The 15,462-nt window shown below is 38.1% G+C and overlaps 1 pseudogene; it reads right to left on the reverse strand.

Annotated features, from left to right (window-relative positions):
• Positions 1-2,633: 2,633 nt before the first annotated feature.
• Positions 2,634-12,527, reverse strand: LOC137073702 (protein NLRC3-like; annotated as a pseudogene).
• Positions 12,528-15,462: the final 2,935 nt, after the last annotated feature.

Here is a 15,462-nt window from a genome sequence, read left to right on the forward strand (position 1 = left end):
GGCACTGGGACCACCAGCACACGATCCACAGGCACTGGGACCACCGGCACACGATCCACCGGCACTGGGGCCACTGGAATACGATCCACCACCGGAACACGATCAACCGGCAACGGGAACACCGGAACCCAATCCACCGGCACTGGGGGCACGGGAGGAACAGACCAGGGTGGCATGGGAGGGACAGACTGGGGGCACGGGAGGGACAGACTGGGGCATGGGAGGGACAGACTGGGGGCACGGGAGGGACAGACTGGGGGCACAGGAGGGACAGACTGGGGGCACGGGAGGGACAGACTGGGGGCACGGGAGGGACAGACTGGGGCATGGGAGGGACAGACTGGGGGCACGGGAGGGACAGACTGGGGGCACAGGAGGGACAGACTGGGGGCACGGGAGGGACAGACTGGGGGCACGGGAGGGACAGACTGGGGGCACGGGAGGGAGAGACTGGGGGCACGGGAGGGACAGACTGGGGGCATGGGAGGGACAGACTGGGGGCACAGGAGGGACAGACTGGGGGCACGGGAGGGGGGCACGGGAGGGACAGACCAGGGGGGCACAGGAGGGACAGACTGGGGGCACGGGAGGGACAGGCTCAATGTGCACACAAGACAGGACAGGCATGTGACAGTTGTGGTAATTAAACACGTTAATTTAAATTATTAATATAAAACATTATTATGGAATTAATACATTATGATGCATTTAACTAATAACAATGTAATGATTACTTAATCTATTAATCATGATGAATCTTCATTAGTTGCTGATGCAGTAATCATTAATAAATGGGTTAGTTCACCATTAGTAAAACATTAACTCATGATTATCTGTGCATTAGTTAAGCATGAATTAATTAGTGAACCCGTATTGTAAAGTGTTACCCAATTATTTTATTATTCAATTTTTTTGTCCTAAACTCATTGATCCAGCTGCTACTCTGAGATTCTAAAGTAATAAAAAAATCTAATAAAATGAACTGAATGGCACTTACAGTTCATTAATTAACTTGCAAGCGGACTGTACCAATAGTTTGAACTGGGCTTTTGTTAAATTTAACTGTGAGGATCGAAACAGGACACAAAACATATTTAGAATAAAAACATTGCAGTAATGATACATTTAGAGGAACCAGTTAATTCACTTTTGTTTCACACACAGTTCTGAGAAAACAGAAGGATCTCAGTGACCTCATTGTTTAAACCACAGTCCTTAAGACATTATGGCTTCACCGTCCACCTGTGATGCTTACAAAACACTGACATCTGAAGCATGAAGAGCTGCTGAAGGTCTCTCTGATCCAGACATCTTCTGTGCTCTGTGCTGTATTTGTGTGTCATATATAATAGTCTGTCTGCTATCTGGCAGTTAAGAGAAGAAAGCTGCTAGCCTGGTTAAAACCAGAGCAGTCTCAGTATTAACTGAGTTATGGTCTGGCAAAGCTTTATAGACAAAACATTTCCAAAGGAGTGAGTGTGTGTGTGTGTGTGTGTGTGTGTGTGTGTGTGTGTGTGTGTGTGTATGTGTGTATGTGTGTGTGTGTGTGTGTGTGTGTGTGTGTGTGTGTGTGTGTGTGTGTGTGTGTGTGTGTGAGACCAACGGACGATGACGATTGCAGAGCGACGGAGAAACATCTGTTCTCTGTTTGTGATTTCGAGGAAGATGTTGCAATGGCTTCTGACGACTTTAGCCGTTGTTGTAAAAGAAATATGATAATAGTGTCCGCTGCCAGTCCATCAACATTTGTGCAAAATTTGGAAAGCTTAATAGCATCTCAGACTGACTGAAACATCTCAGATTGACGGTGGAACAGAAAACATCGAGCTCTGATCGCATTCGCCCCGTTGTAAGGCATTTGTATTAAGATTAGAATGTGATTTGCAATATTTTGAAACTAAAATAATATTGAGGAGTCTTTGGAAAATTGTGTCTCACAAACTTTATTCAAAATCAGTCAGCAAACAGAGCAAATTGAAATTTGCCGGAAGTTGTCTGGGTTTTCCCAGGCTAGAAAGCTGCAGGAGTTTCTGCACATATCAGAGTATTTCTAGAAGAGTGACACTTTGAACCCTTTGCCTGTTGGATTATTATTAAACTCTGCATTAAATAGTTATCCTTATCTTCGTCTGTCTGCAACCTCGCTAACAAACAATAAATAAATAAAAGGAAAGGAACATAAAAGAAAACAAACTAAATGTCTAAAACTACTGTAAATGAAAAGTACATGACTGGTACATGGTGCTGACTCATGTTTATTTTTTAATAGATATTGCATTTTTGTTCTACAAAATGTACTATATTTCTTTTATTTACTAATTCTGTAGTAACATTATTATTTAAAATAAATTACAAAGCACTAACAACCTATTGCTTTAACCTTATTATGGATTATTTTAAGAATAATACACCAAATGTTGGCAAAGTAATACCATTGTTTCTTTTGTTTGTATTTCTAACTTTTAATTTCCTCTCGGCTCCCTTTCATCTGTCCTACAAGAAGTCAGAGAAACACTGAGATCCAATGATCAAATGAGGCCAAAAGAGAGAGAAAGTCTGATGTATTTAATTATTTTAATCAACAATTAATAAATACATAAAATAGATTCAAATAAATTAACATGCATTTAAATAAATGAGACATCCACAATGACAATTTGTACATTTTAACTAACAAAGTGGTGACATGATTCTTTCGGAAAATGAATAAAGGAAATTCAGAGTGGAAATGTTTAGTGGCTTGTTGCCATATAATTAAAACTGGCCATTTATACTAGCATATTCTTAGTTTTTCACTACATCCTCTCATGCTATTTTAAAACCAAAAGTGATTAGCCATAAATAAATAAAGTACAATGATATTGATCAGCACCCACTGAGCGGACAGAGAATTAAATACAGAAGACTGAATAATTATTATTATTATTTTTTTTTGCTGTTGTGCAGAAATGCTGGCCAGAATAAATATGGGATTATTTTTACAAATTGGATGCTTTTATCATAAGATGACTTTCTGAGAACTGTCTCTATTACAGTGTGAATGTACATATACAATCATCATCTCTGTGTAGCTTGCATGAGAAAGGAAATATTTAGTGTTACAATTACTCTCCATTACATCTGTACTCAGTCTACCTTGGCATTTAAGCCTTTGTTTGTTGTTAAATCTGACACAGAGACAGTTCTGACTCAAAAACCTTAAATCCAGCATAGATGGGTTCAGTGAATGTGTTGTTGAATGTGTGTATGTGTGTGGGTGTGTGTGTGTCAGAGACACTGTAGAAGGACAGAGTGCCGGCCGGCACGTCCACATACACTCCTACTCTCTTAGATTTTGCCGCATGGGTTGGTATGCTATTGCACCGATTATTATGCCAGAGAGTAAATCCATTACCAGTGCAGAAAAGGCACCATGATTTGTCATTGTATCCAAACTTACTGACAGTGCCGTCTTTCCTGTTGATTCCTTTATAGGCCACTGCTATACGAGCCCAAGATCCCCATTCAACCTCCCAGTAACAGCGTCCAGTCAGTCTCTCTCGACACAGAACCTGAGGAATATCAGCAAATCTCTCTGGATGATCAGGATACGGCTGATGATCTTTTACATATATGATCTTTCTTTTCTTTTCAGAAAGGATGAGTTGAGTATGTGCTGTGTTTGGATCAGGTGTGAGATCACATGCATCTGGACACAAGAAAATAGATTTAAAAAAAAAACTGTTTATTAATTTAATTAGTTTTCATTAAATGCCAGTGTCAGGGAAAAAAAAACCTACATTTTCGTAGTCCTGGTTTGATCCTGAAGGGCCCTCCATGATCCAAACTAAAACACACAAACATACAGACAAAACAAATAGTGAGTTTTAATAGATATTCACATTCACTCCATTCAAAGAACCCAAGAGGAATTATAATATACAGCATGCATATATGTGCATATAATCATAAAACAATTATTTAATATTTAGTTGTATATTATTTGCATTTAGTAACTATAACTAATAAATAAAACTGGGTTCTTAACCTGCACATACTTGAGTATCTTCAGTGAGCAGTTTGGATCCTCCAGTTTGTCAGTGAGCAGCTTAACTCCTGAATCTCCTGGATGATTATAACTCAGATCCAGCTCTCTCAGGTGTGAGGGGTTTGAACTCAGAGCCGAAGACACATAACCACAGCCTTCCTCTGTCACCATACAGCCAGACAACCTACAGACATATAACAACAGACAAATAAACATTATATCCAGCCGACTATACATTATCTTATATATGTTCTTACACACTTCAGTATCTCCAGCTGACAGTTTGAACTCTTCAAGTCCATTAGACAGCAGCTTCACTCCTGAATCCTGCAGGTCATTGTTACTCAGGTCCAGCTCTCTCAGGACACAGTTTGAGGATTGAAGAGCTGATGACAAAATTTCACAGGACTTGCTGGGGAGATAACAGCCAGCAAAACTGAAAGTCAAGAGAATTATATTCTTAACTACACAACAAAAGTCCCAGTGTTAAATTAAATGTTTTGACTTTTTAACTCTAAAACATTGTTGAAGTTAAGGAGATATAATTAACTGATTAATTGAGTGATGATTTACCATTAGTGATGAAAACCTGATGATAAGAAGCAGAATCAACAAAGGAAAGAGTACCTATTTTATGTCACCATTATGATGATTTGTGTTTGCTTTAGTTGGGCTTTTGACCAGGGATTTAGTGGAGGCCAAACGGACATAAACGCCGTTTACACACCTCCCAAAATTCGGAAATAGCGTTTACCCACATCCAAAGTGCGTTTATACACCTCTAAATTGAGTTTATCCACCTCTAAATAGCCTACAGTTCCTAAGCCATTTTTAATTAAGCTTATGTCGTTTTAGTTTCATATTGTTCATTTCCATTGGTTGTTTGTTGTACAGATAGACAAAGTCTTTCATATTGCGCTGCAACTGTCAGTGTGAGAAGTGGGAAGTTCGGATCATTTTACTGACTCAGATCTTTGAGTCTCGTTCAGCAAAATTAATTATTTTCTCTTTCTGTCTCTATGGGACTGACAGGAGGAACAAAAGACTCGGATCTCACCTGTCGATTCAGAATCAGAACCCATATGTTGCGTAATGCGCATGCACGGTCAACAAAAAATGAACGAATCACCCTGTGAGACAACTCGGTAGTCCCGAGTCATATTAAAGATTCGTTCAAAATGAACAACACATTCATTGATTACAGAAACTGAGTTTTCTTTAAATTAAAATATGTTATAGGCACCAAATTCATCCTTCTGTCATTAATCTGCACCTGCCTCATAAGCAATTGGCAAAAACTGTAATCGACAACTATTTTGAAATCGATAAGTCGGCTTGAGTAATTTTTTAAGACAAAAGTAAAATTCTTTGATTCCAGCTTGTTTAATGTGAATATGTTCTAGTGTGTTCTCTCGTATGTTAAAATTAGTACGAATTGCCGTGAGATCGGGCTGCATTCATGGGTAGTCAGTGGCCCACCTTACTATGACCACGATGCAGTCACCCAGAATTTATAGTTTTCCCACCTCTTTTTTTACCACTACACCTCTGCTTTTGAACCTTGAATTTATAATTGATTTGGTTTGGCTGGTATAACTGAGTTAAACACAAAATTATAAAGATAAAAATTGATCAGGTGTTGTTGGAAATGTTTTGACATTATCATTTGAATAATGAATTTGAACTGAATCACTGATCTCATTTAGAGCCCAATTTCTGAGTCATCTTAACTGTATCAATTACTGCAGCCATATGATTTTACAGCATATTAGTTGGAATTTTCAAAATAATAAGAGAGAGTTATAATCAAAAAGGAATAAATCGCTCTGTCATCTCTCATCCATGGCTCCAAGCATGTAATGTGACATGAATAAATTATTAGCTGAACAGTCTTAGTAATTTATGTTTTGCTTACTATTTTCTTACAGATTTTCGGTAACGCTTTAGATTACGGCCCGGAAAGTACTGCATAATTAAAGTGAATTTACAGCATAACTTTCGGTAATTATAGTCTAACTATAAAGTAAGTATATGGGAACAATATGTAATATTGGGGGAATAAAGGGGTAACTATCAGGAAAATTTACAAATTATTTATACTGTAAGTATTTTTTAATTAAGGGGTAATTATCCATGTAGTTACGGGGTAAGTATGGATGTGTGGGCTGTAAATTACTGTGGGCTTGTTTCATGTAATTACAGGATAAGAACAATAAAAACACAAATACAATCTGATATCACTCAGGAACCTTTATTTAAAAAATGAAAAATAAAAACTTTTTTAATGGAACTTTTTTTAGAACACATTCATTTCTCTTGCTTGGCTTCATCCTCCTCTTGTTCCTCTTTTTTTCTTCCTTGCCACAGATGAATCTTAAGAAGGATCCCACGTCTCTAGCTAGTATTCTGTAACTGTTACACTGAAAATACAGTGCACGCAGAAATATCCTCACCGTTTACTCGTTTTTTACCCTCATGCAATCCGAGATGTATACGACTTTATTTCCTCAGATGAACACAGATAAATAAATAATCTCTGCTAATTAAAACTCATTTGGGTTTCTAAGAGTTAAGGCATCAAACAGCACATACAGCAATAACTACAGTAATCGATACGATCCCAATGGATAAGTGTTTGTAAGAAAAATAACAATATATCGCATCCGACCAGCAGTTATCTGCGTGTGCATGCGAGGGTTGATTTCACGCTTGACGTAACTTGAAGGGTCAAGCGTGACGTGCGCGCGCCGAAAAACTCTGGTCATGTGGATGTCTGATGCTGTCGTTTTTTTTATGCTCACAACAGTATACAAACAATAACATAATATATGATAATAGCAATTAGAAACAAACAAGAATAAAAGATGAGATGTCCATTCTCGCGTGTGTTTCAGATTAATCGTGCATGAGAACGTCATGAAAGCTTGAAGCGTCTCATGCACGCGCTTGGTAACAGGCAAGCTTTCATGACGTTCTCATGCACGTTTTATCTGAAACACACGTGAGATTGGACATCTTTTGTATTTTATTCTTGTTTGTTTCTAATTGCTATCATCATATATTATGTTATTGTTTGTATACTGTTGAACTTGTGAGCATAAAAAAAACCGACAGCATCAGACATCCACATGACCAGTTTTATGGCGCGCGCACGTCACGCTTGACCCTTCAAGTTACGTCAAGCGTGAAATCAACCCTTGCATGCACACACAGATGACTGCTGGTCAGATGCAATATATTGTTATTTTTCTTACAAACACTCATCGTTTAACTTCAGAAGACATTGATTCATCCATTGGGATCGTATCGATTACTGTAGTTATTGCTGTATGTGCTGTTTGATGCCTTAACTCTTAGAAACCCAAATGAGTTTTAATTAGCAGAGATTATTTATTTATCTGTGTTCATCTGAGGAAATAAAGTCGTATACATCTCGGATTGCATGAGGGTAAAAAACGAGTAAATGGTGATGACATTTCTGCGCGCACTGTATTTTCAGTGTAACAGTTACAGAATACTAGCTAGAGACATGTGGGATCCTTCTTAAGATTCATCTGTGGCAAGGAAGAAAAAGAAGAGGAACAAGAGGAGGATGAAGCAAATGAATGTGTTCTAGAATCTGTTTTTTTTTTAAGTTTTTATTTTTCATTTTCTAAATAAAAGTTTCTGAATGATATCAGATTGTATTTGTGTTTTTATTGTACTTACCCTGTAATTACACGAAACAAGAGGAGAACAAGAGCCACTTTAATTTACAGCCTGCACATTCATACTTACCCCGTAACTACACGGATAATTACCCCTTAGTTAAAAAATACTTACAGTATAATTACCCCTTAATTAAAAAATACTTGCAGTATAATTACCCCTTAAATAAAAAATACTTACAGTATAATTACCCCTTAATTAAAAAATATTTACAGTATAATTACCCCTTAATTTAAAAATACTTACAGTATAATTACCACTTAATTAAAAAATACTTACAGTATAATTACCCCTTAATTAAAAAATACTTACAGTATAATTACCCCTTCATTAAAAAATACTTACAGTATAATTACCACTTCATTAAAAAATGCTTACAGTATAATTACCCCTTAATTAAAAAATACTTACAGTATAAATAATTTGTAAATTTTCCTGATAGTTACCCCTTTATTCCCCCAATATTACATATTGTTCCCATATACTTACTTTATAGTTACACTATAATTACCGAAAGTTATGCTGTAAATTCACTTTAATTATACAGTACTTTCCGGGCCGTAATCTAAAGTGTTACCAGATTTTCTTACAGCTTACAGATACCCAGACTGTTTGCTAATTATTTTTTGCTGTGTGCTTTTTTAATAGCTTGTTTTGCAGTTTTAAAGTTGATCTGTTTATCTGAATATGCTGTTTGTCACCCTTGCTGTGATTCATATGGTGATTCTTGATTCTGTGTGTGTGTGTGTGTGTGTGTGTGTGTGTGTGTGTGTGTGTGTGTGTGTGTGTGTGTGCTTGTTTTTGTGACATATCAGGACAAAAATGTGTATAATAACATGTGTATGACTTAGGTATTACAGAAAATGGTGACATATCAGGACATTACCCCATGTCCCCACTTTTCAAAATGCTTATAAATCACACAGGATGAGTTTTTTTGAAAAAGTAAAAATGCAAAATGTTTCCTGTGATGGGTAGGTTTAGGGATAGGGGCAGTGTAAGGGGATAGAAAGTACGGTTTGTACAGTATAAAAACCATTACGCCTATGGAATGTCCCCACAATTCACAAAAACAAACATGTGTGTGTGTGTGTGTGTGTGTGTGTGTGTGTGTGTGTGTGTGTGTGTGTGTGTGTGTGTGTGTGTGTGTGTCTAAAAAATTACATTGTTGCAACCTTTTTTGTGCTCATGCTGTAACATCACAAGGATGCATGTGTTTTATAAACACAGTTAATGCAATCAGAAAAAAATCAAATGTTTATAAAGTCAAGGGTCAAGAGCCCAACTAAAGCAAACACTTATCGTCCTAATGGTAACTTAAAAATGGTGACTCTTTCCTTCAGTGATTCAGCTCATTATCATGAAGTGTTCATAACCAATGGCAAATCATCACTCAATTAATCACTTAATCATATTAACTTACATATAACATATTAACACTCTCAAATGTGGAGTCAAATAAACACTGATAAGAGTTAATTTTACCATGAGGTTTTTGCCATGTACATTCTACAAATATGATTAAAAAATCAGCTGTAATATTAAAAAAATAAGCTTAATATGTATAAGTTATCACAACAATTGTAAATATATTCAGCAACTCTTTAATGAAAATGATTAAACACTCACAGAGCTTTTGTGCAGTTCACCACAGCTGGTATCAGTCTTCTTCTACCCTCATCTGATGTGTTGTATTTCTTGAGGTCCAGCTCATCCAGCACCTCCTCTGACATCTGAAGCATGTAGGCGATTGTTGAGCAGTGAGCACGAGAGAGTTTCTTCTTTGAGTGTTTGTCTGATTTCACAAACTCCTGAATCTCTCTGGACAGAGTCTGATCTTTGACTTCCAGCAGACAGAGGAACAGATTGATGGATCTTTCAGTGGAGAGTCCATGTCCATCTTTGATCTTCTCTTTAATGTACTGTGTGGTTCTCCTGATGCTCTCTGAGCTGTTCTCTGTGTGTGTCAGTAGATCCTGTAAGAGTCTCTGATTGGACTCCAGTGAGATGCCCAGCAGGAACCGCAGAAACAGATCCAGCTGTCCAGTCTTACTCTCAAGGGATTTAACTACTGCATCCCTATGCAGATTATGCATCAGATCACTAAGATGCAAGGTGTCAACATTTTTTATTACATAATAATAAAACGCATAGAAAGCAGCAAGAAACTCCTGGACGCTCAGATGAATGAAGCTGTAGACTTTCCTCTGATGAATCACAGATTCCCCCTTAAAGATCTCAGTGCAGATCCCAGAATACACTGCGGCGTCAGTGACATCTATGCCGCTCTCTCTCAGGTCCTCCTCATAGAACATCACATTGCCCTTCATCAGCTGTTTGAAAGCTACTTCAGCAAGTTTCACAATCACTTCTCTGTTGGACTGCAGGAGTTTCTCTGGATCTCTCTCTTCATACTTCTGATTCCTCATGTTGATCTGAATCAGCAGGAAGTGGATGTACATTTCAGTCAGAGTTTGAGGGATTTCTGCGCTCAGATCTTCTTCCAGGAGCTTTTGAAGCACAGTGGATGAGATCCAGCAGAAGACGGGTATGTGGCACATGATGTGGAGACTTCTTGCTCTTCTGATGTGGGAGATGATTCTGCTGGCGTGGTGCTCATCACTGATTCTCTTCCTGAAATATTCCTCCTTCTGAGGCTCATTGAATCCCTGAATCTCTGTCAGACGGTTGATGTATTGGGAGGGGATCTGATTGGCTGCTGCTGGTCTGGAGGTGATCCAGATGAGAGCTGAGGGAAGCAGTTCTCCTTTCATGAGGTTTGACATCAACACACCCACCGATGAAGTCTCAGTCACATCCGAAACCTTCTGAGCATCTGAAAACCTCAGTGTGATTCTGCTTTCATCCAGACCATCAAAGATCAACACAACTTTACACTCCTCATAAGTCTTTGAGTCCAGATCCTGAAGTTCAGGATGAAAGTCCAGCAGAAGTCTGTGAAGACTGTACTGATGAACTCTGATTAAGTTCAGCTCTCGAAATGGAAGCACAAACATGAAATCTACATCCTGATTGGCTCTTCCCTCGGCCCAGTCCAGAATGAACTTCTGCACAGAGACGGTTTTTCCGATTCCAGCGATGCCTTTAGTAAGAACAGTCTTGATTTGGTCTTTCTCCTCACGTCCCGGTTCAGCGGAGGCTTTAAATATGTCATTGCAGTCGATTGGAGTGTCTTGTGAGTGTTGTGTTCTGGCTGTTTTCTCCATCTGTAAAACCTCATGTTCTTCATTCACTCCTTCTCTCTCTCCCTCTATGATGTAGAGCTGTGTGTAGATCCTGTTCAGGAGGGTTTCATTCTGTTGTAATTTGTTTCCTTCAAATAATTTCTCATATTTGTTCTTCATGCTGGTTTTATGCTGGTCTTTGACTCTCTGCAGGTCTCCAGTCTCCAGTGTGTGTATCTGCAGGACTACTTCAGTTTTATCCTGAAGAGTCTGATGGTGAAATGTAGGTGATGGAACGGATGTGAATACCTTAAGTCTCTTACTACTGCTGAACAAATAAAAAATAATAAAACAAAAAGGTCAATGACAGTTATTATCAGAAATATTTATTACAGATAGTATTTTTGAAGCCTCTCTTTGTCGAACAACCATGTGCAGTACATGTGTTGCATATTTTGGAAGACATTTAGTGTCATGTGATTGAATTTCATGATCAGCTCATGTATCTTCTCCCTGTTAAATAAAGTACAGCAAAAAAGACATTGGCAGTGATTATAACGACTGTTGTCAGATTTTGATTTTGCCCGGCGGCAAATTTTGGGGCGGCAGTGGCTCAGTGGTTCATGTAGGTTGTCTACAAACCAGAAGGTTGGTGGTTCAATCCCCGGTTCCACCTGACCAAGTGTCGAGGTGTCCATGAGCAAGACACCTAACCCCAGCTGCTCCCGACGAGCTGGATGGCGCCTTACATGGCTGACATCGCCGTCGGTGTATGAATGGGTGAATGTGAGGCAAAAATGTAAAGCGCTTTGGATAAAAGCGCTATATAAATGCAGTCCATTTACCATTTACCATTATAACGACTGTTGTCAGATTTTGATTTTGCCCCTCTTTGTGTTTCACCACTGTGCAGTCTAAATATTGAATAGTGTTTATGGAGTACAGTTATTGTTATTGAATTAACTGAAAGCATTTTTCTGAGATTCTCTATGGTAAAGTAGCAAGTAAATGCTTTTACTAACGGAAGGTCAGAGTTCACAGATCCATCACTGAATCCAAAGGGGTGCATCATGGATCTGTTACTCTTCAGAGACACACAGCTGGGTTCTGGAGACTCTGATCTCTGTCCCTTACTCCTGCTGATGGGGACAAAGGACAAACAAAAGAATCAGTCAAGAGCATGTGGAAAACATGTTTAGTGCTTCCTTAAAATTTAATTGGTTTGTTGGAAAATCATTCTACCAGTAAGTTGCAATTAAAGTGAAGGTTTGTGAAAGCAATTTTGTATGTTTTTTGTGATGAGAATTCTGGACTGCATGCAGAACACTGTCTATTTACATGTTTTAATTTGACAGACACTCATTTCCAAAGCAAATTACAGAAATCATGACATTATGTTTCTTACAGAGCCATGCTTTACAGTAGCAGACCTACAGATTCACTGTGGATAAAAACATCTGCCAAGTTCACAAATGTCTAACGTCATACCCGGGGTCAGGGGTCACTGCATTAATTGCTGGGGTCCGGTTGTGTTGGGATTCATTATCTATAGATGCACAGTCTGATCCAGGAGATGACAACGTGTCTTCATTCTTATGAAGACTCATTTTAGAGGCACTGCTCTCCTCTTTTATGTGGAAACACAATGATAAAAAGAACAGGTTAAATAGACAGATACCCAGACTGTTATCAGCAGCGTTGGTAAATTTTTCTGTGCAGTAAATGTGAAAAGAGTGCAGAAAAGTGTCGCCTTTGGCTTAGCTTGCTCAGTTGGGGACAAACATTTTTTTTAACTAAATATCCAAATAAATGAATTTCTAGACTAAATTAACTATATCAACTAAATTACTGATCTGCCCACAATGGCCCTCATTTATCAATCTTGCGTAGAAACGGGTGTATATGTTGGCGTAAGATTATGCTTACACTCCTCTCACCGCCTGATTTATAAAGCTGTGCGCACCTCTGCAATCCAGGTGTACGCAATACCTGCCCTTGATAAATGCCGCGGCTGAAAACGATCGTCATTAGAATAACACGCCCCTATATATTCAAGTCTCCGCCTCCCCCACGCCCTCATTTTACGCCATGAACACACGAAATACGGCAAAGAAGCGAAACTTCTCCGACATGGAGATCGGGCGCGCTCAATCATCTCACTAGTCCACTAGTCAGGGCACTGATTAGGACATAAGTCAATGGGCTGACTCCCTGATCAGTGCCCTGACTACTGAACTAGTGAGATGATTGAGACGCACCCATCGAGATCATCACCAGGGAAGTGAAAAAAAACGAAATTGTTTTATTTAAGTATTTGAGTGGGATTAAAGGCACCCACAAAAACTAAATATGGACCCAAATTAAGAGTACTGTAAATAGTGTGGAGGTTGAGAAGCGCACTCCAGCAGTTTAAATAGCTGTTTGGATGAGAAATTACCTATCGCAAGGCAACGCAGAGACCGTTGGAGGGGCAGGTGCTCAAAGTATAAAAGGGGCTCATGGAACAAGGCTTAATCGGGCTGTGCTCAAAATATCAATACAGCAATATATTGACACATTCCTTTCTGATACGCGTTTCAATATGGATGTTTCTGTATTAATATGGCAGCAAATGCTGTGATGCAGTTTTGATACGAAACCTTTAAAAGGTCAAAAGTTCAAAAAATATTTTAAAAGTTAAAAAAAAAAATTAAAAAATCTTTCCACCTACTAATAACTCTGGGATTACTGTCATTAAGTGTCATTCGCTCAATTATGTCATTTTTAATGCAAAGATGACATTATGTGAGATGTCTTTGTTAGTGATAGTGACAAACTTTAAAATTTAAAGTTGTCATAACAAACATCTCACATAATGTCATCTTTGCATTAAAAATGACATAATTGAGCGAATAACACTTAATGACAGTTGTCATAAACATGCCTAAAAACTCCTTCATATTCATAATCTGGGTATTTTCGTACCTTTTCCTGAAATCTACTAGGGTCATATCTCATGTACTCTGCACTTTGATGTTAGGTCAGGTTCATTTTATATTGACATCGATATTTTTAATAATAATTTTAAAGTATTATTTCCAGAGAGTTTATTATTGAGTTTAGAGGCTATAGTGATTTTGCTGTTGTTAACACTACTGTTACAGAAAAACATATTTTTTTCATATTAAAATTAGTGCTGGGAATCGATTTAAACAAATTAACTAATTAATCAAAAAATTTCTGTAATTAATCAAGATAAATCACGATTAAACATGGGCATTTGTAATAGACAGAAAACGCAATGGAAAGAATTATCATTATCAAAAACTTTCTGAATTATCATTAAAGCTGCACTTTTCTCTGTGATGAACATTATTGACATGAACATGATTTAAACCTGTTCTGAATTTATATAACGTTATATTTTTAATGATAATAAAAAAACAGATATAGGCTAATTCAGAGGATGAAAAATCAGTATAAGCCTTTACCAGTGTTTTTAAATAAATACTAGAATAAAAATAATAGGTTTAAAGTATAAATAGTTTTTAGTAAAATAACAAATACAAGACTGTGTAACTCTACGCCAGTGAAACTTTTCTCCCTCAAACAGCAAACTAACGTTAACTTTACTTCTACAATACACATACAGGAAACAGCAATATAAACAACAGCTCCATGCTCTCTCCACGTCGTTCTTGTAAAATGATAACAAATAATAACTAACTAAACAAACACTTCGCTGAGAACAACACTTAACGTTACCGCTGTATTGAAGAATCCGCTTCTCAGTAGTGATGTCCGGTTCGCGAACGAATCGTTCTTTTTAACTGGATCTTTATAGTGAACCGGTCGAACCAGTTCACCAAATCGAACTGAATCGTTCTAAACGGTTCGCGTCTCAAATCAGGGCTGATCCCACAAATACTGTAGATATGAACTTTCTGCCATCAGTGACAGTCTCTCAAACTAGAAATAAAACGAATATCTTGAAGTAGATGCTGTAACTCCAATCGTTAGCTGAAGTGAGACTGTTTTGCTGAGAGATCTGATCATGAACTCACGAGCAGCTGATACTGAGCATGCGCGTGTAACCGAACGTACCGGTTGTCGGATCCTCGGATCAGCAGTACAGAATCAAAACCGTTTCTATCGGACACGTTCGATACTAAGAACCGATGAGCCGATGAGCTGCGCATGCGTGTTATTTGTTCAGAGGAACGAAATGCTGGTTAAGTGTATTTAAAACTAATCACGTTTGGAAATATTATAACAAAGCTTTCACTGTATTATTTTAAAGTTTTGGAAACAATAGATTGTAAAACGGTCAAATTAAACATTTATTTGTTTTATCAATAATGCATGATATTTTCAGGAACAGCTTTTATCTTATTTAATTTCTAAGTCGATAAAGATTTTAAAATAGATGTAATCAAAACAGTAGGTTTGATATTCAGCTTGCAGCAGTTCGCAGCTCAGCACCCTGTGCTCAGCACACACACACACACACACACACACACACACACACACACACACTGATACAGCGGTTCTTGAGTCAGATCG

Source organism: Pseudorasbora parva, chromosome 4 (genome assembly GCF_024679245.1).
Source record: "Pseudorasbora parva isolate DD20220531a chromosome 4, ASM2467924v1, whole genome shotgun sequence".
Taxonomy (NCBI): Eukaryota; Metazoa; Chordata; class Actinopteri; order Cypriniformes; family Gobionidae; genus Pseudorasbora; species Pseudorasbora parva.